This window comes from Bos taurus, chromosome 24, assembly GCF_002263795.3.
Source record: "Bos taurus isolate L1 Dominette 01449 registration number 42190680 breed Hereford chromosome 24, ARS-UCD2.0, whole genome shotgun sequence".
Classification (NCBI taxonomy): domain Eukaryota; kingdom Metazoa; phylum Chordata; class Mammalia; order Artiodactyla; family Bovidae; genus Bos; species Bos taurus.
Window position 1 is genome coordinate 41,753,364 of NC_037351.1, and position 19,536 is coordinate 41,772,899.

The 19,536-nt window shown below is 42.8% G+C and overlaps 1 long non-coding RNA gene across 1 annotated transcript; it reads right to left on the reverse strand.

The window, feature by feature from the left end:
• Positions 1 to 6,410: 6,410 nt before the first annotated feature.
• On the reverse strand, positions 6,411 to 13,420 carry LOC104975771 (uncharacterized). Its single transcript, XR_815207.4, has 3 exons — positions 12,450 to 13,420; positions 9,666 to 9,817; positions 6,411 to 7,019 (listed from the first exon to the last, which is right to left on the reverse strand). It is a non-coding gene; the product is annotated as an uncharacterized lncRNA (long non-coding RNA).
• Between the last annotated feature and the right edge of the window lie 6,116 nt (positions 13,421 to 19,536).

Genomic DNA, 19,536 nt, shown 5'->3' on the forward strand with positions numbered 1-19,536 from the left:
CTGGCTCCATTTATCATCACCTGGATGGCTTCCCCAGGTAGGTCCTCTCTATCTTTAATGGAATAACAGAGTACTTAGAATTGAAGTTACTAATTTACATACGTTGGCTTGAAAGGCCTGGGTCATTGCTCTTGCTCTCTCAGTGGCTTCTTTAGACCTGCACCACCTCTGAAGCCATGCCCTTATGTGCTAAGAGGCTTTACAGTCAAAGGGCCATTAGTTTTCTAGCAACCAAGATAAGGCAAGTAGACACTAACAATAGGAACATCTCAGCCAAATGGCACACTCTTGCCTCTATGTACCTACTACTTTGGCATATACTTCCTCAAACAATTCAACCATTTCTCTTATGTGTAGCAAATGGATGTCAACCAGAAATAAAACTCCCTACCTGAGAAGTTCTTAAGGCAGTAAAAGATGCTCCTTTTGTCTCTGTTTCCATAGCACAGGAGGTGCCTTTTCACGGCTCCACGTGAGTACAGTGGACATACAAGGGCCTGTTCTTTTAGAGTCACCACCAACAAATGTTAGAGGTTAGAAAATGCCCATAGGTTGGTCTAAGCCCTTTGCAAACGCAGAGTCAGTGGACCGTCTGAGGACACGGCAAGCTCAGGGAAGAGGGTGGTCCAGTCCCGGGTCCCTCCGCCTCTGCTCTTCCTATGGTCTCTCATTTCCTCCTCTGAAAGACCAGGGCTATCAGAGTGCCTGTAGACACTGTTATGTGAGTATTAAGGGTTGACACATACAAAACGCTTAGTACAGTAACTGGTGTAGCACAGTTAGTAAGTGTAGGCTCAGATTTTGAAAACGTAACAGATTCCTGCATACCTGGAATCTTTAGCACTTTAACGGTCACGGTGTCCCCAGGTTCCTAGGATTAGATGGGAAAGAAAATAGAGCAGTCTTGGATTACAGAATTTTAGGTACTTTTTATTTCAAAGAACAAGAGATATATCATTTGTTCTTTTCCTTTTTTAAAATTTATTTTTAACTGGAGGATAATTGCTTTACAATATTGTGTTGATTTCTGCCATACATCAACATGAATCAGCCATTGGTATGCATGTGTCCCCTCCTTCTTGAACCTCCCTCCCACCTCCCACCCCATCTCATCTCTCTAGGTAGTCACAGAACACCCGATTTGAGCTCTCTGTGTCATACAGTACATTTCCATTATCTAATTTTACATATGGTAGTTTATATGTCTCAAACTTCTGAAACCAGTGGGTGGCTGCAGCATTTCCACCTAAGCAATGTTTATAGGTAGCAGTTGGCTGAAATCAGAGAGTATCTCGTACTTAACCCACAGTTGTCACTTAGCTATCATATCTCTTAGTACATCATGAAAATGGCATAGGTTTAATTTTTACAGTATTTTATAATAATTATATTTCAATATAATATTGAGAAAAGGTTCAATTTTTCCATGCAAAAAATATCATGCTGTGGATTCACCACTGGGGAGATGCTGTGTAGAGGACAGGGCACTGTGAGCCCACCTCAGCTCCTGTCTGTTTCCTCCACTGACCTTAGTTCCCGGACCAGGGATTGAACTCATGCCCTCAGCAGTAATGAGACAGAGCAGGACCATATGGTGCTTGCCCCACGCCACCCGCCCTCATGTCCTCTGCCTGCCTTTCGCCTGTGGAAAACTTTAGTCAAAGAAAAGTTTCATCAGAGAAGTGAGAAACGCTGAAACAAAGGAAAACAGCCTAAGGAGACTAATAATAATGTAGTCATTAAGCATAGTCAAAGACCTTTAGTTCTTTCTCAAGAGCTAAAGATAATATTCTGAGCCATATCCTGTGAGCTGTCTTATAGATACCAAAGCACCAGGTGGAGAAGATAAATACATGATGACCAGACTGTACCCAGGACCTGAGCTGCCACAATTCTGAGAATTGGCCACAAAGAAATGGGAACAAGGGCACTCCGGAACTGAAGATTAACTGTACCTACAACAACCAAGATAATGCTAGTCAGACCACTGATGACCAGTTTGAAGATGACTGTTAGAGATGACTACTGTTTCTGCATGTAACCACCCCTATTTTGTCTATAAAAGCTCTCATCCCCTGTTTGTCAGGGGGGAGTCGGCCTTGGGACAGATGTCCACCATCCTCCCCTGCCAGTTGCCTGCATCTGAAATAAAGCAAGCTTTCCTTTCCACCAATCTGACCTGTTTACTGGCTTTTGAGTGGCACACAGCTGGACTCGCCCACACATACCTTTTGGTAACAGTAAGAGTACCAAGTTCTAACCACTGGACTGCCAGGGGATCCCCTGTTGTTTCTCTCAAAACAATTCGAAGCAGCAAACTTATTCCAAACCAAAGCTTTAAGTAAATTACTCCCTGGTCCATTATTTTTTCTTCTCACAACATTTGGTCAATGAGAGAATTTCAGTGTCAAAGTGATGGATTTTTTACCTGAGGGACCTACTGTGACCTTTCAGTATCCATCTGGCAGAGAGTGCCTGAAAGCCCTAATTGGACCAAGGATAAGTGGCATTTCTTCTTTAATGGTAACAGATAAGGCCAAGGTGTAATGAAAACACTTGGGGAAAATGGATTCCATCTGAAAACAGGACTGTTGGATGCCAGAAAAGGAGGCAGGTCCTCTCCTGACATGATGGAAAGTGGAAGAGTGGCCTGGGGGCATTGGAAGTCACTTTCAGCTCCCAACTTCTCTTTGAAACTGCCTACCCAGCATGGCTCAGCATGCTGCTGCTTGAAAAGCCTCTTTTTCCACTTAAATGAAACTCCCAAAGAGATTTCAATGGATGCATAGCCTGATTGGACATGGCCTGTGCCTCCATGTTTGCACTGGATGAATAACTCAACTCAGTAGTTCATATCTGGGTGAGAGGGGGTGGAGTGGGCAGTAGACTTGGCAGATACACCCCCAAATAGGAAATCAACTGCTGTGTCTCCCAGGAATTCTACGCACAGAATACTTCTGTGCTGTCCACGCTGCTTCAATACAGACACCCTGGTCACCAAATGTGTGGGGTGTTCTTCCCATACCAAGCAATTCCCTGGCACCCCTGAAACTCCAATACTTTGGGCCCCTGATGTGAAGAACCTAAGTATTGGAAAAGACCCTAATACTGGGAAAGATTGAAGGCAGGAGGAGAAGGGGACACAAGAGGATGAGATAGTTGGATGGCATCACCGACTCAATGGACACGAGTTTGAGCAGACTCTAGGACATGGTGAAGGACAGGGAAGCCTGGCATGCTGCAGTCCGTGGGGTCTCAAAGAGTTGGACACGACTGAGCGACTGAACAACAACAGCAACAAACTGATGTCCCACAGTTTACTCAACTCTGATGCTTATTCACCAGTAGAGAGCACTAGATTCTGGAGGCGAAGGGTTCACGAGGCTGCCTCCATGTCTGATGACAGTCTCAAGTCCAGGAGGTCGCCTGTGCTTCCAACCGTCTCCTCGGGTTTGTTTCTCTCCTTAGGAAGCTCTCCCTTGCCTGGTGCTCAGTCCTATGAGCCCCCCACCCTGTTCTCCATAACCCAGGGAACCCACCAGGCTTTGCCTGTGTTCCCTGCTCTGCACCACAACCCGGAAGCTCTTGGTTTCCACCGGATGGGGCAATCATAGCGCTCACCTCACTTCTTTCTCATCTCTTAGGGGCTCACTGTCCTTTGTTGCCTATATCTAGGGTCTGAAAATATTTTTTAAAATCCAGTTTCATTTTCTGGGGAGGTGATGTTTCAGGCAGGTACATAAATCTGGTCCCTGTTACTTTATCTTGGCCAGGAGCAGAAATCTACAACTCCCTTGTTACTTTCTATATTCCTTTCTGAATCCAGTAAGTGAAACCCTATTAGATCTACATGCTACTAAGAAAATAAAAAAGCATACAGAGTAAGGTTCTTTTATGTATAAATAAGAAAAGCATCTGGACGCACACATTTTTTAAAGACTTTAAAAATTAAATGCAGTGACTTCACTGATGGTCCAGTGGCGAAAACTCCATGCTCCTAATGCAAGAGCCCTGCATTCGATCCCTGATAAGGGAACTAGATCTAATATACTGCAAGTAAAGATCCCACATGTTGCAACTAAGACCTGGCACAGCCAAAGAAATAAAGTTTTTTTAAAATTCCTATAAAAAATATATCAAATGCAAATAGCTTCTCTGGATGAATTCTAACCTCTGGCAGTAGGTTGTTCTTTGTGGAAATATCTCCAAAGCCAACGACAGAAAAAGGATATAGTGATCACTTAGAACATTCAAGAAAAATATGCAAAACTCCCCCAAATTTCCTCTTCATTTGTGGTGTGATCTCTCTCTCTGCTTCTCCTTCCTTTCCTCTGTCTAAAATTGCAGTATCTGAAACTGGCTTTAGAGTAAAAAGGAAGACTCATTGAATTGTTTATGTTAGTAGCTTAAAATTTGGTTTTACTTTAAAAGGAACTCTTTACATAAAATAATAATATGAAAAAATAACATAATCAGTATTTCAAAATGTTCCTATTTCAAAACCCAAACAAACACCTTTGAAAACTCTACTTTTCTAGTTCTGTTTTTTACCAGACATGGAAAACATTGAAACCAAACCAATCCCTCAGAAATGTGTTCCTAACCACAACTCCATGTAGGCAGACAAACAGAATTGATGTCAGTTCCTGGAAAAGTCAGACTTGGGAGCCACATTAACTATTTCACCTCTTCTGCTCCTCATTCCTGTCTGCTCCTATTCAGAGAGAGTGATGGCCAGTCAGACATATCCCTTCTCTTCCTGCCTCTATTCTGGTTGTGCTTCTGGGTTCTGGAACATCTGCCTTGGATTTCTAGGATGGCTTTTGCTGGCCCCTGGCTCCTTTGTAAGAAACCACCACACTTGCTTCCAAAGCGTGCATGCTCCCTAGATTTAGTAGTGTCTGATTGTTTGCGACTCCATGGGCTGTAAACTCCCAGGCTTCTCTATGCATGGAATTCTCCAGGCAAGAATACTGGAGTGGGTTGCCATTTCCTCCTCCAGGGGATCTTCCTGACCCAGAAATCAAACCCACGTCTCTTCTGTCTCCTGCACTGACAGGCAGAGTCTTTATCACCAGCGCCACCTGGGAAGCCTCTTCCAAAGTGTACCATTTTGCATTCCCACCAGCAGTGAAGGAGGGTTCCTGTTGTTCTACATCCTCACCAGCATTTGTTTTGATATTGTTTTGAATTTAGCTGTTCTGATAGGTGTGCAGTGGTATCTTGTTTTAATTTGCAGTTTCCCAGTAATATACGACATTGAGAATCTTTTCATATGTCTGTTTGTCATCTGTGTCTCTTATTTGGTGAGGCGTCTGTTCAGGTCTTTTACTCATTTTTAAATTGGGTTCTTCTTCTTTTTTTTTTTTTTACTGTTGAGTGTTAAGAATTCTTTGTACATACCACATTTGTTTTTGTTCACCATCGTGTACTAGTGCCTACTGAGTGACTGAAGAAGTGAGTGCAAAATGGCAGATAATTCAAGCTGTGGCTAAAGATTAGTTATTGAAATAAAAAGTGAAAGAGTGAGTTGAGAAGAGAATATTAGGACCAAGGCTGTGAGGATTTCTCTCATTTAAATGCTGGATAGAAGAAACTCTCCAAATGGATGTTTGGAACATAAAGCAACTCGACCTCATTAACCATTAGAAATGCAGATTATAACCGCGATGAAATAGTATGACACACCCACCAGAATGGTTGCAATTCTTGGAAAGGATGGAATTACCAAGTCTGAGCAACTGGAATGCTCATACTCTGAGGGAACTGTAAATTCATACAAACAACTTGGAAAACCAGTGGCATCAATTAACGCTGAATGTAGGGGGGTGGGAGGGAGGCTCACGAGGGAGGGAATATATGTATACTTACGACTGATTCTTGTTGTTGTGCATTGGAGACTAACACAACATTGTAAAGCAATTACACTCCAATTAAAACTAAATTAAAATTGTATTTAACTATTTAAAATATATGATTAAAATAACAAATATTTAATACTGGGTAGAAAAAAAAGCTGAATGTATTTACATTTTGTCACCTAGCAATCCCATGATTAGTCATATAGCCAACTGACTGATGTATAGAACTTCATGATTCTATTTATAAAACATTCAAAACCAGGCAAAATGAATCTGTTGCATTAAAAGCCAGGATAGTCATTATTTCTAGAGAAAGGTACTAACTTGCAGGGGGAGGGTCAAGGTGAAGATGAGTCTAAGCTCCAGGCATTTCCTGATCTGGGAGTTGGTTATGTGAGTGTGTTCAATTCATGATGATTCATCAAGCTATTCATTTTATGGTTTGTGAGCTTGTGTTTATACATTAATTAAAAATGTATTTAAAAAGAAAAAGATAAGTCTGTTTGGAATCCTCCAAAAGGAAGTCATTATGCTTTTTTCTGTCCCCTCAGTGCCTGAAAAACTGTGAATCTATGAGCCATTATAAGAGCAAAGGAATTTGTTTGTAAAAACTTGTCAACTGTTTTTAGTGTTGATGCTTCAACTTAGAACCTAATACTATTGTCAAGAAGAGACTTACTTGATGGTCATGGAATGATAAAAATATCTGGGAAGTTGTCTAGGATATTTTGGAGAAGGAAATGACACCCCACTCCAGTATTCTTGCCTGGAGAATTCCATGGACAGAGGAGCCTGGCGGTCTACATACATTCCATGGGGTCACAAAGAGTCTGACAGTACTGAATGACTATCACTATGATATTTAATGCGTCAGGAGAGAAAACACGTGGGCCTCCAAACTGCGTTCTGCTATCGGTTCTTATCAACATAAACTTCTTTAGCCAAGACAGTTGTAACACATAAATGAAATGATTTATTGCCAGGATGCTTGCTCTGGTGTTTGTAAATCCACTGTTGATGAATAGCAGAGTCACGAGGAGCTCTCAGCTGAGCTTTAGGAAATTGCTGAGAAGTGCTGCGACAGTTCCCACCTCTGAAACAGGGTTGAGCATGGAAGGTCGTCCACAGGGCTGGGTGGATTCTCAGCTCTCCTGCTTCCTGGAGAGAGGTGATTGTTAGTGCCTTGAATTGAGGTGACTGGGGTGAAACAATCAAATTCTAGCAGAACAAAAGTATGCCAGAATTCTGACCAGAAGAAATGGTTTGTGCCCTCATCCTGACACTGGCTATGTGACTGTGGGTCTTCTCTGCACCCTGGGGTCCTCATCTATAACCTGGGGGTGATTCACCAGCTCCCTGGGTGGGATGATGGCCTCACAGATGTGAAAGTATTTAGCATGTGGTGTTCAATAAACATCCTCCTTGTTCCTTTCATAACTGAGAAATGAGGGGAAAAAACACGTGTTATACAGACATAGAGAAGAGACTTGTGGTTGCCAAGGGGGAGGGGATGGGAGAGTGAAGGATGGGGAGTTTGGGATAGCAGATGCAAACTAGTATATACAGAATGAATAAATAACAAGGTTCTACTGTATAGCATGGGGAACTATAGTCAGTATCCTGTGGTTAAACCATAATGGAAAGAATATTTTAAAAAGAATATCTATATGTTTATATATATGTGAAAAGAGAAGTGAAAAGCAATGGAGAAAAGGAAAGATATACCCATTTGAATTCAGAGTTCCAAAGAATAGCAAGGAGAGATAAGAAAGCCTTCCTCAGTGATCAACACAAAGAAATAGAGGAAAACAATAGAATGGGAAAGAGTAGAGATATCTTCAAAAAAGTAGAGATACCAAGGCAACATTTCATGCAAAGATGGGCTCAGTAAAGGACAGATATGGTAGGGACCTAACAGAAGCAGAAGATATTAAGATGAGGTGGCAAGAATACACAGAAGAACTGTACAAAGAAGATCTTAGTGACCCAGATAATCATGATGGTGTGATGACTCACCTAGAGCCAGACATCCTGGAGTGTGAAGTCAAGTGGGCCTTAGAAAGCATCACTACAAACAAAGCTAGTGGAGGTGATGGAATTCCAGTTGATCTATCTCAAATCCTAAAAGATGATGCCATGAAAGTGCTGCGTTCAACATGCCAGCAAATTTGGAAAGCTCAGAAGTGGCCACATGATTGGAAAACGTCAATTTTCATTCCAACCCCAAAGAAAGGCAATGCTAAAAATGTTCAAACTACCACACAACTGTACTCATCTTACCTGCTACAAAGTAATGCTCAAAATTCTCCAAGCCAGGCTTCAACAGTACATGAACTATGAACTTCCAGATGTTCAAGCTGGATTTAGAAAAAGCAAAGGAACCAGAGATCAAATTTGCTACCATCCGCTGGATCATTGAAAAAGCAAGAGAGTTCCAGAAAAACATCTACTTCTGCTTTATGCCAAAGCCTTTGATTGTGTAGATCACAACAAGTTGTGGAAAATTTTTTAAGAGATGGGAATACCAGAGCAGCTGACCTGTATGTAGGTCAGGAAGCAACAGTTAGAACTGGACATGGAACAACAGACTGGTTCCAAATAGGGAAAGAAGTACATCAAGGTTGTATATTGTCACCGTATTTATTTAATTTATATGCAGAGTACATCATGAGAAATGCTGGACTGGATGAAGCACAAGCTGGAATTAAGATTGCTCGGTGAAATATCAATAACCTTAGATATGCAGATGACACCACCCTTATGGCAGAAAGTGAAAAAGAACTAAAGAGCCTCTTGATGAAAGTAAAAGAGGAAAGTGAAAAGGTTGGCTTAAAACTCAACATTCAGAAAACAAAGATCATGGCATCTGGTCCCATCACTTCATGGCAAATAGATGGGGAAACAGTGAGAGACTTTATTTTTTTGGGTTCCAAAATCACTGCAGATGGTGTCTGCAGCCATGAAATTAAAAGACGCTTACTCCTTGGAAGGAAAGTTATGACCAACCTAAACAGCATATTAAAAAGCAGAGACATTACTTTGCCAACAAAGATCCATCTAGTCAAAGCTATGGTTTTTCTGGTAGTCATGTATGGATGTGAGAGTTGGACTATAAAGAAAGCTGAGTTCCAAAGAACTGATGCTTTTGAACTGTGGTGTTGCAGGAGACTCTTGAGGGTCCCTTGGACAGCAAGGAGATCCAACGAGTCCATCCTAAAGGAAATCAGTCCTGAATGTTCATTGGAAGGTCTGATGTTGAAGCTGAAAGTCCAATACTTTGGCCACCTGATGCAAAGAACTGACTTATTTGAAAAGACCCTGATACTGGGAAAGATTGAAGGCAGGAGGAGAAGGGGACAACAGAGGATGAGATGGTTGGATGGCATCACCGACTCAATGGACACGAGTTTGAGTAAACTTCGGGAGTTGGTGATGGACAGGGAGGCCTGGTGTGCTGCAGTCCACAGCGTCTCAAAGAGTCAGACACAACTGAGCGACTGAACTGAACTGATATGTGTATAACTGAGTCACTTTGCTCTACAGCAGAGATTGGCACAACATTGTAAGTCAACTATACTTCATTAAAAAAAACACATGTGTTGTAATCTATATATTTTTCAGTAAACATACACTTTTTGTTAGTAGAGTTGTTGAATATATAACTTATCCAACAACGTAATCTCCTGAAAAGTGCTTCAACCAAGAGGACCTTGGTTCATGTCCTTCTTGCCATTTGTTAAATACATGATCTTAAATAAGATACTTCCAGGGCTTCCTAGGTGGCATTAGTGGTAAAGAACCCACCTGCCAATGCAAGAGATGCAGGAGACACAGGTTCGATCCCTGGGGGTTTGATCCCTGGGTTGGGAAGATCTCCTGGAGAATGGAACAGCAACCTACTCCAGTATTCTTGTCTGGTGTATTCTGTGGACAGTGGAGCCTGTTGGGTTGCAGTCCTGTGGGTTGCAAAAGAGTCAGATACAACTGAGCATCTGAGTGCACAAGTTACTTAGAGCATCTGTAATTTAGTTTTTTTCCTTACAAAACAACAAAATGTTACTAGTTTCCCTACAGGCTATTGTGAGGGTGAAGAGTGATGTGCAGACTAGTCAGGGGTGTTTGTTTGCAAGTGAAGCCCCTCACCTCACCTCAACCACAACAGGGGGTGTACTGGCTCTTGCTGCCAAATTCAGGCCAAGGCAGAGGTGACCTGGTCTTGCTGTAACTGCTACTGTGGACCCATGTTGGCAGTTCTATTTTTCTGCAACAGACACCATTAAAGAGGCCCAAGGTAGACTCTCCAGGCTTAAAACCAACATTATCAATGCTGGGACATCCCTGGTGGTCCAGTGGCTGAGACTCCACGCTCCCAGGGCAGAAGGCCCAGGTTCCTTCCCTGGTCAGGGAGCTAGAGCCCACGTATTGCAGCTAAGAGTTCTCAGCCACAGTTAAGACCTGGCGCAGCCAAATGACTATTAATGAGTGAATAATTAAATATTAAAAAAATAATAAATGCTGTCTTCTTTGAGAGTTTCCCAGTCACCTGCCCATGCTCCCTCAAGGTAAAGTCTGTGACCCTTGGCCATTTCCCTTTCTTCCCCGTGGATGTTGGTGGGGTCATCACAGCTCTTCCCCACCTCTCTGAAATGGGGGGAATTGAAGCAATCTTGAGCTTTCTTGGACCGACTTGGACGTGTCAATTCTTTCTCTCCTAAGGGTGAGTTCTTTTCCAGCAGACGCGTTGCTGGCAGACTAAAATAAGGGGTGCCTTTAGGGGGGTCTTAGTGTTGGGGATTGACTTTAACCCCAGTGCACTTTAGTCATGCTCTCCTCCTTATGCATATAAATGCAAATCAAACTGTTCATTTTTCTTTATGCATATGAGAAATAGTATCATACATTTGTATTTTACATATTTATGTTTTATATTGTTTATAAATGTATAGTGAATAGTTTTTCTACAGGTTCATTGAAATCCTTATTAACTGTTACTATTCCTTGAAGTATAGCACAGTATTTAAAAGCACATGCTTTGATCTAGGAAAAAATGTGACTTTCAATCATGGTTTCATCACTGACTGCTGGTCTTGAATACGTTAGGTTAACCTCTGTTTCAGGCTTGGTTTCCCTATGGAATTATCTCATATGCAGCATTAATAACCATAATTTATGCTGAGGCATCTGATGCATATATGCTTGCCTATTATTTTTATTATTTATTTGTATGTTTATTCAGACCAGGACTGTAGTCTTCCAAAGAAATGGATGCCTCAGATTCCTATAAAAAACTAACAACATATATATAAAAGAATAAAGCAAAATGTATCTCTCAATTCAGATTATCACAGCAAAGTACAATAGGTGGGGGACTTAAACAACAGAAATTAATTTTCTCCTAGTTTTGGAAGTTAGTCGGATCAGGGTTCAGCCAATTCCGATTTTGGTGAGGGCTCCCTTCCTGGCTTGCAGATGTCACCTTCTTGCTGCCTTTCCTCCATGTGTGCACAGAGAGCGTGAGCAGAAAGCAATCTGATGTCTCTTCTTATAAGGACACTAATCCTATCAGATCAGGGCCCCATCCTATGAATTCATTTGATCTTAATTACCTCCAGGGGAAAAAAATTACTCTTCCCTGCTGGCTCAGGCAATGGCACTCCACTCAGTACTCTTGCCTAGAAAATCCCATGGACTGAGGAGCCTGGTAGGCTGCAGTCCATGGGGTCTCAAAGAGTCGGACACGACTGAGCGACTTCACTTTCACTTCTCACTTCCATGCATTGGAGAAGGAAACGCCAACCCACTCCAGTGATCTTGCCTGGAGAATCCCAGGGACGGGGGAGCCTGGTGGGCTGCCGTCTATGGGGTTGTACAGAGTCGGACACGACTGAAGCAACTTAGCAGCAGCAGCAGCAGCTGGCTCAGTGGTAAAAAATCTTCCTCCACTGTAGGAAACCAGGGTTTGATCTCTGGATTGGGAAGATCCCCTAGAGAAGAGAATGGCAACCTACTCCAGTATTCTTGCCTGGAGAATCCCATGGACAGAGGAGACTGGCAGGCTACAGTCCATGGGGTCACAAAGAGTTGGACATGACTGAGGGACTAACACTTTCACTTTTCACCTCCAGAAAAGCTGCATTTCCAAATACAGTTACACTGAAATAGTGACCTCAAAGGAAAAGGCAGTCTATTATCGCAGGGTGAAAATTTTTAAGCTGGCTACCTTCGTCTGTGTGAACACACACGTTGCTCTCGTGCACTGCGGACAAATGAAAATGGTGGCAGCTGGTGTGGCCCCTGGACAGGTGATGGGGGCCTCCTGGTGAGGAATTGCATCAGCAACATTCTGGCTGGGCAGCTCTGCTTCCAGGCTCCAGGAGAGAGAGGAGGAAGTGACACCCTTCCTCTGGAACCTACCCCACTGGACAACTCGCAGAGTATGAGTCTTATTAGAGGAGCTGAAAGTGGCGCTCAGGGCTCCCACTCTGCTTCCGCGCTTCTGAATGCAGCACATCAGAATTTAGCCAGTTCAGTTTTTCCCCTTGGATGAGGTAAGATATGAATCCAGAAAGAAATAAGCTGGGAACCTACCTTTCCTCCACTTTCCTCCACTTGTGACATCTGAAGGCTGTCGTGTTTTCCTCAGTCATGTCTAGATCTAACACGCCCATCTTTCAAACATCCTTCTTACGCTGTGGGTTGGTTACTTGATGTTTTTCACTTTTAAGTTTTCTTTATACAGCACTGAGAAGGTATTCACCCCATCTGTAATTTCTCTAAGTCTAGACTTTGAGATCACCCGATGCCGCGAGCCAGCGTGAGGAACTCCGCCCGTGGCAAAGGTCATGAGGAAGGAGGCTCGGCATACGCAAAGTCAGGATTGAGCCTCAGGAGTCCCCCTGGATATTCTCGAGCATCTACCCCCAAAACCAGAGTCTGCCTACTTTACTGCTTTGTGTTTTCACCTCTGACTTTATGGGGGCTGTCCTCCACCACCATCTTGCTCTCTCTGAAAAGGAGTTAACTTACAGCTCCAGTTAATAAAGTTCTTGGGCATAATAGGAGTATTTAAATTCAAACCCCTCAGATGGCTGTCTAACTTGCCTGACAAGTTTACCTGGACTCTTACAGCTATGCATACGATTGTTTACAGTTTCCTAACCACGAGAGACAGGTGAAGCTTAAGATATTCAAATAGCTTAGAGCCTCTTGGAGAGTTAGAAGCTGTCAGAATAAAACTAGTAAGATTTCATTGATGAGTGCTTGCTGCCAAGTTTCCACATCCCCTGTATTATATCCTTGAATATGTATTAATTAATATAGTTGATATGTAGAAAAGATATGTAGTGGCCTTGGTGTTAGCAACTTTAGACCCTTAAGGTAATAAATTCTTTCCTTTGTTGTAAACCCACTGCACCTCTGCCCTATAGGAATGCAACTTTATCTAACACCTTCGGAGGATGGCGCCAAACTTTAAAATAATTACTCTTAGAGAAAACAAGTCTTATGGTTGACAAACCTTTGTCAGAGTCATAAAATGTTAATAGGCCTTCTGGCCAGAAGATGATGTAAATCACCTAAACCATTTGTATATGATAAATTTGCAAAAAAGAAACCCTGGTTTCCATAAAGATCAAAGACTGCTGACTTTGCATGATTTCACATCCCCTATTATCCTCTATGTGCAACTTAGGGTATAAAAGCCCCTGTTGAAAATAAAGCTATGGGCCTTGCTCACCGAAGCTTGGTCTCCCCATGTCATTCTTTCTTTCACATTCTGGCTGAATACCCATCTGGAGCGCGGAGGTCCTCTGTGACCACTTATTTGCCTGGGCTTCTAAGACCCACTCGAGAAGGTGCCTAAGGTGGGGCACCTTCCGCTATTTGAGAGGGTGCCTGCGGTGGTCAGAGCTAACCTGATGTCATGGGTTATATTGATTTTCCACGTAAACCAAGTTATTCAGCCTCTTTTCTCTGCTGAATTTTCCTACTGAGCTATCCTCATTCTATTACTCTTTATATCTTTGATTAATATTTAATTAAAGCTATTGTATCCAGTTTGCCAAAGCCGTCTCCCCTTCGAATTCCCTGGATCAGCCGGGGCTGGACCCCGGCAACTCGAACTGTTTCTACAGCTCTAGTTAGTGCTTGTTTGTGTGTGTTGTGTGAGTGTTTGTGCGGTAGTGCACATTCGTGCTAAGTCACTTCAGTTGTGTTCGACTCTTTATGACCCCATGGACTGTAGCCCGCTGTGCTTCTCTGTCCATGGGGATTCTCCAGGCAAGAATACTGGAGTGGGTTGTCATGCCCTCCTCCAGGGGGTCTTCCCAAACCAGCGATTGAACCCACATCTCTTACGTCTCCTGCATTGGCAGGGGGGCTCTTTACCACTAGTGCCACCTGTGAAGCGCACATGTATGTTAAAATCATGAGGCTGAAATGTAGGTTTGCTTTCCTTGAAAATGTTTCACATCATGCGTGTTGGAGACCATCATCTGCTCAGCAGTGGGGTTTCTGTATTTTCCAGCTTTCTCTTTCCTAGCTGAGCTCTCTAATCTCTGGCTCCTGAACTCTGCAGAAGTCAGGTGCTCCTGGCTGTCCCAGCATGATGCTACCAGACGCCCCTCTGATGGAGCTTCTCCTGATCCTAGTGTCTTTACAGGCAAAGGTCCTCAGACAGAGCAGTTAAATGAGGATATCTTATATCTGATAATAGACTTGCAAACAACAAGGAAAATAAAAACTAAAAAATCCAAACATCACCAGTATTACTACTCTCATTCATAAAATAAAGGGTATTTTGATATCCACAGAGTACAAAAGTCATAGTCTTGGAATAACTCGGGAGCCATGATTTCAGCTGTGACATTGATTGAGGCTACGAGAAAGTGCCACACCTGCATTTGGAAGCTCATGTCCAGAACCTCAGCCAGAGGCAACCTTCAGTATCTCCCTGGACAACGTACTTCTTGGGGTTTAGATGAAATACATGACTCAGGTGACGTCTAGTAATGGAGGCACAGCTATGACACAGTGTAAAAAGTGGGAAATCCTCTCAAAAAGGAAGAATGATGTCCAACGGGAGATGAGAGGACAGAGAAAGTAGAAAGGCTCAGGGTGCAGCCTAAGAAAGAGACTTTAAGAAGTAATGCAGTTGAGACCAAAGTTTCTCAAATTTCAGTGTACATCAGCATCACTCACAGGGCTTGTTGAAACACAGAATCTGGGCTCTGATTCAGTGATTTGGGGAGGGGCTTGAGAACTTGCATTTAGGACGATTTTCCAGGTGATTCTGCTGCTGGTCTGAGAGCAGAACATTAGAGATGCAGAGATTGGGGCTTAGGCAGAGGTGTAGAACTAAGAAAGCAGAGTGGGTTGGTGCAGGTAAGATGGGCAGCGGGATTCTGCAGAAGAGCAAATGCCATGTGGAAGAGCTTGGACTTCTCCTGGACAGGCAATGCAGAGCCATGCAAGATTTCTGAGCCAAAGAGTACAATTTAAAACAGAAATGCATGAACAGGAATGAAATGCTGACACAGGCTACGACAGGGACAGACTTTGAAAACATTATGTACGCTCAGTGAGAGAAGCCGGTCACCAAAGACCACATATCCTATGATTCCGTTTATGTGAAATATCCCCAGTCAGCAAGTCCATGGAGACAGAAAGCAGATTAGTGGGTACTAGGGGCTGGGGAGAGGAGGGAGTGAGGAATGACTGCTTAATGGGAATGAGGTTTCCCTTTTGAGGTGATGAAAGTGTTCTGGCATTAGATCCTGGTGACAGTCATAACACTCTGAATGCGCTAAATGTCACCAATGGTAAGTTTTATGTTATGTGCACATTTATCATGATTTAAAAAAAACACCCAGTGTCATGTTTCTTACAAAATTAGATTATATCACAATGACTCTGGATATAATTCTAACAGTTAAAATATGTATATTTGTATATATAGAATAGTTATAAGCATTTCTTTTCTCAGCTATTTGTAAGGCCTCCTCAGACAACCATTGTCCCTTTTTGCATTTCTTTTTCTTGGGGATGGTCTTGATCACTGCCTCCTGTACAATGTCACGAACCTCTGTCCTTAGATCTTCAGACACTCTGTCTATCAGATCTAATCCCTTTAGAATTTATTTACTTTGAATCTATTTGTTACTTCCATTGTATAATCAATCATAAAGGATTTGACTTAGGTCATACCTGAATGGTCTAGTGGTTTTCCCCTACTTTCTTCAATTTAAGTCTGAATTTGGCAATAAGGAGTTCATGATCTGAGCCACAGTCAGCTCCCGGTCTTGTTTTTGCTGACTGTATAGAGTTTCTCCATCTTTGACTGCAAAGAATATAATCAATCTGATTTTGGTATTGACCATCTGGTGATGTCCATGTGTAGAGTCTTCTTTTGTGTTGTTGGAAGAGGGTGTTTGCTATGACCAGTGTGTTCTCTTGGTGAAACTCTGTTAGCTTTTGCCCTGCTTCATTACTCGAAGGCCAAACTTGCCTGTTACTCCAGGTATCTCTTGACTTCCATCTTTTGCATTCCAGTCCCCTATAATGAAAAGGACATCCTTTTTTTGGGTGTTAGTTCTAGACAGTCTTGTAGGTCTTCATAAAACCGTTCAACTTCAGCTTCTTCAGCATTACTGGTCGGGGCATAGACTTGGATTACCATGATATTGAATGGTTTGCCATAGAAATGAACAGAGATCATTCTGTCATTTTTGAGGCTGCACCCAAGTACTGCATTTTGGACTCTTTTGTTGACTATGAGGGCTACTCTATTTCTTCTAGGGGATTCTTGCCCACAGTAGTAGATATAATGGTCATCTGAGTTAAACTCACCCATTCTAGTCCATTTTAATTCACTGATTCCTAAAATGTCGATGTTCACTCTTGCCATCTCCTGTTTGACCACTTCCAATTTACCTTGATTCATGGGTCTAATACTCCAGGTTCCTATGAAATATTGTTCTTTACGGCATCAAGCTTTACTTCCATCACCAGTCACATCCACAACGGGGAGTGTTTTCGCTTTGGCTCCGTCTCTTCATTCACTCTGGAGTTATTTCTCCACTCTTCTCCAGTAGCGTATCAGGTACCTACCGACCTGGGGAGTTCATCTTTCAGTGTCATATCTTTTTGTCTTTTCATACTGTTCATGGGGTTCTCGAGGCAAGAATACAGAAGTGGTTTGCCATTCCCTTATCCAGTGGACCACATTTTGTGTAGAACTCTCCACCATGACCTGTCCATCTTGGGTGGTCCTACATGGCGTGGCTCATAGTTTCATTGAGTTAGACAAGGCTGTGGTCCATGTGATCAGTTTGATTAGTTTTCTGTGACTGTGGTTTTCATTCTGTCTGCCTTCTGACTGATGAGGATAAGAAGCTTACGGAAGCTTCCTGATTGAAGAGACTGACTGGGGCGGGGGTGGGGGGTGGGTGGGAAACTGGGCCTTGTTCTGATGGGCAGGGTCATGCTCAGTAAATCCTTAATCCAATTTTCTGTTGAAGTGTGGGGCTGTGTTCCCTCCCTGTCGTTTGACCTGAGATCAAACTATGGTGGAGGTAATGAAGATAATGGTGACCTTCTTCAAAAGGAAAACTAAAGAGCCTCTTGATGAAAGTGAAGGAGGAGAGCAAAAAAGTTGGCTTAAAACTCAACATTCAGAAAACTAACATCATGGCATCTGGTTCCATCACTTCATGGCAAATAGATGGGGAAACAATGGAAACAATGAGAGACTTTATTTTGGGGGTCTCCAAAATTACTGCAGATAGTGACTACAGTCATGAAATTAAAAGACCCTTGCTCCTTGGAAGAAAAGCTGTGACCAACCTAGATAGCATATTAAAAAACAGAGACATTACTTGGCCAACAAAGGTCTGTCTAGTCAAAGCTATGGTTTTTCCACTACTCATGTATGGAAGTGAGAGTTGGACCATAAAGAAAGCTGAGCACTGAAGAACTGATGCTTTTGAACTGTGGTGTTGGAGAAGACTCTTGAGAGTCCCTTGGACTGCAAGGAGATCCAGTCAGTTAATCTTCAAGGAAATCAGTCCTGAATATTCACTGAAAGAACTGATCCCGAAGCTGAAACTCCAATACTTTGGCCACCTGATGCGAAGAACTGACTCATTGGAAAAGACCCTGATGCTGGGAAAGATCGAAGGCAGGAGGAGAAGGGGATGACAGCGGATGAGATGGTTGGATGGCATCACCAACTAGATGGACAGGAGTTTGAGCAAGCTCCAGGAGTTGGTGATGGAGAGGGAAGGCTGGCATGCTGCACTCCATGGGGTCACAAAGAGTTGGACATTACTGAGCAACTGAACTGAACTGAACTGATAAGCATTTCAGGATTCAGATCAGATCAGATCAGTCGCTCAGTCGTGTCCGACTCTTTGCAACCCCATGAATCGCAGCACGCCAGGCCTCCCTGTCCATCACCAACTCCCGGAGTTCACTCAGACTCATGTCCATCGAGTCAGTGATGCCATCCAGCCATTTCATCCTCTGTCGTCCCCTTCTCCTCCTGCTCCCAATCCCTCCCAGCATCAGGGTCTTTTCCAATGAGTCAACTCTTCACATGAGGTGGCCAAAGTACTGGACTTTCAGCTTTAGCATCATTCCTTCCAAAGAAATCCCAGGGCTGATCTCCTTTAGAATGGACTGGTTGGATCTCCTTGCAGTCCGAGGGACTCTCAAGAGTCTTCTCCAACTCCACAGTTCAAAAGCATCAGTTCTTCAGTGCTCAGCTTTCTTTATGGTCCAACTCTCACATCCATACATGAGTACTGGAAAAACCATAGCCTTAACTACATGAACCTTTGTTGGCAAAGTAATGTCTCTGCTTTTGAATATGCTGTCTAGGTTGGACATAACTTTCCTTCCAAGGAGTAAGTGTCTTTTAATTTCATGGCTTCAGTCACCATCTGTAGTGATTTTGGAGCCCAGAAAAATAAAGTCTGACACTGTTTCCACTGTTTCCCCATCTATTTCCCATGAAGTGATGGGACCAGATGTCATGATCTTCGTTTTCTGAATGTTGAGCTTTAAGCCAACTTTTCACTCTCCACTTTCACTTTCATCAAAAGGCTTTTTAGTTCCTCTTTACTTTCTGCCATAATGGTGGTGTCATCTGCATATCTGAGGTTATTGTTATTTCTCCCGGCAATCTTGATTCCAGCTTGTGTTTCTTTCAGCCCAGCGTTTCTTATGATGTACTCTGCATATAAGTAAAATAAACAGGGTGACAATATACAGCCTTGACGTACTCCTTTTCCTATTTGAAACCAGTCTGTTGTTCCATGTCCAGTTCTAACTGTTGCTTCCTGACCTGCATACAGATTTCTCAAGAGGCAGATCAGGTGGTCTGGTATTTCCATCTCTTTCAGAATTTTCCACAGTTTATTGTGATCCACACAGTCAAAGGCTTTGGCATAGTCAAGAAAGCAGAAATAGATGTTTTTCTGGAACTCTCTTGCTTTTTCCATGATCCAGCAGATGTTAGCAATTTGATCTCTGGTTCCTCTTCCTTTTCTAAAACCAGCTTGAACATCAGGAAGTTCACGGTTCACGCATTGCTGAAGCCTGGCTTGGAGAATTTTGAGCATGACTTTACTAGCATGTGAGATGAGTGCAATTGTGCAGTAGTTGGAGCATTCTTTGG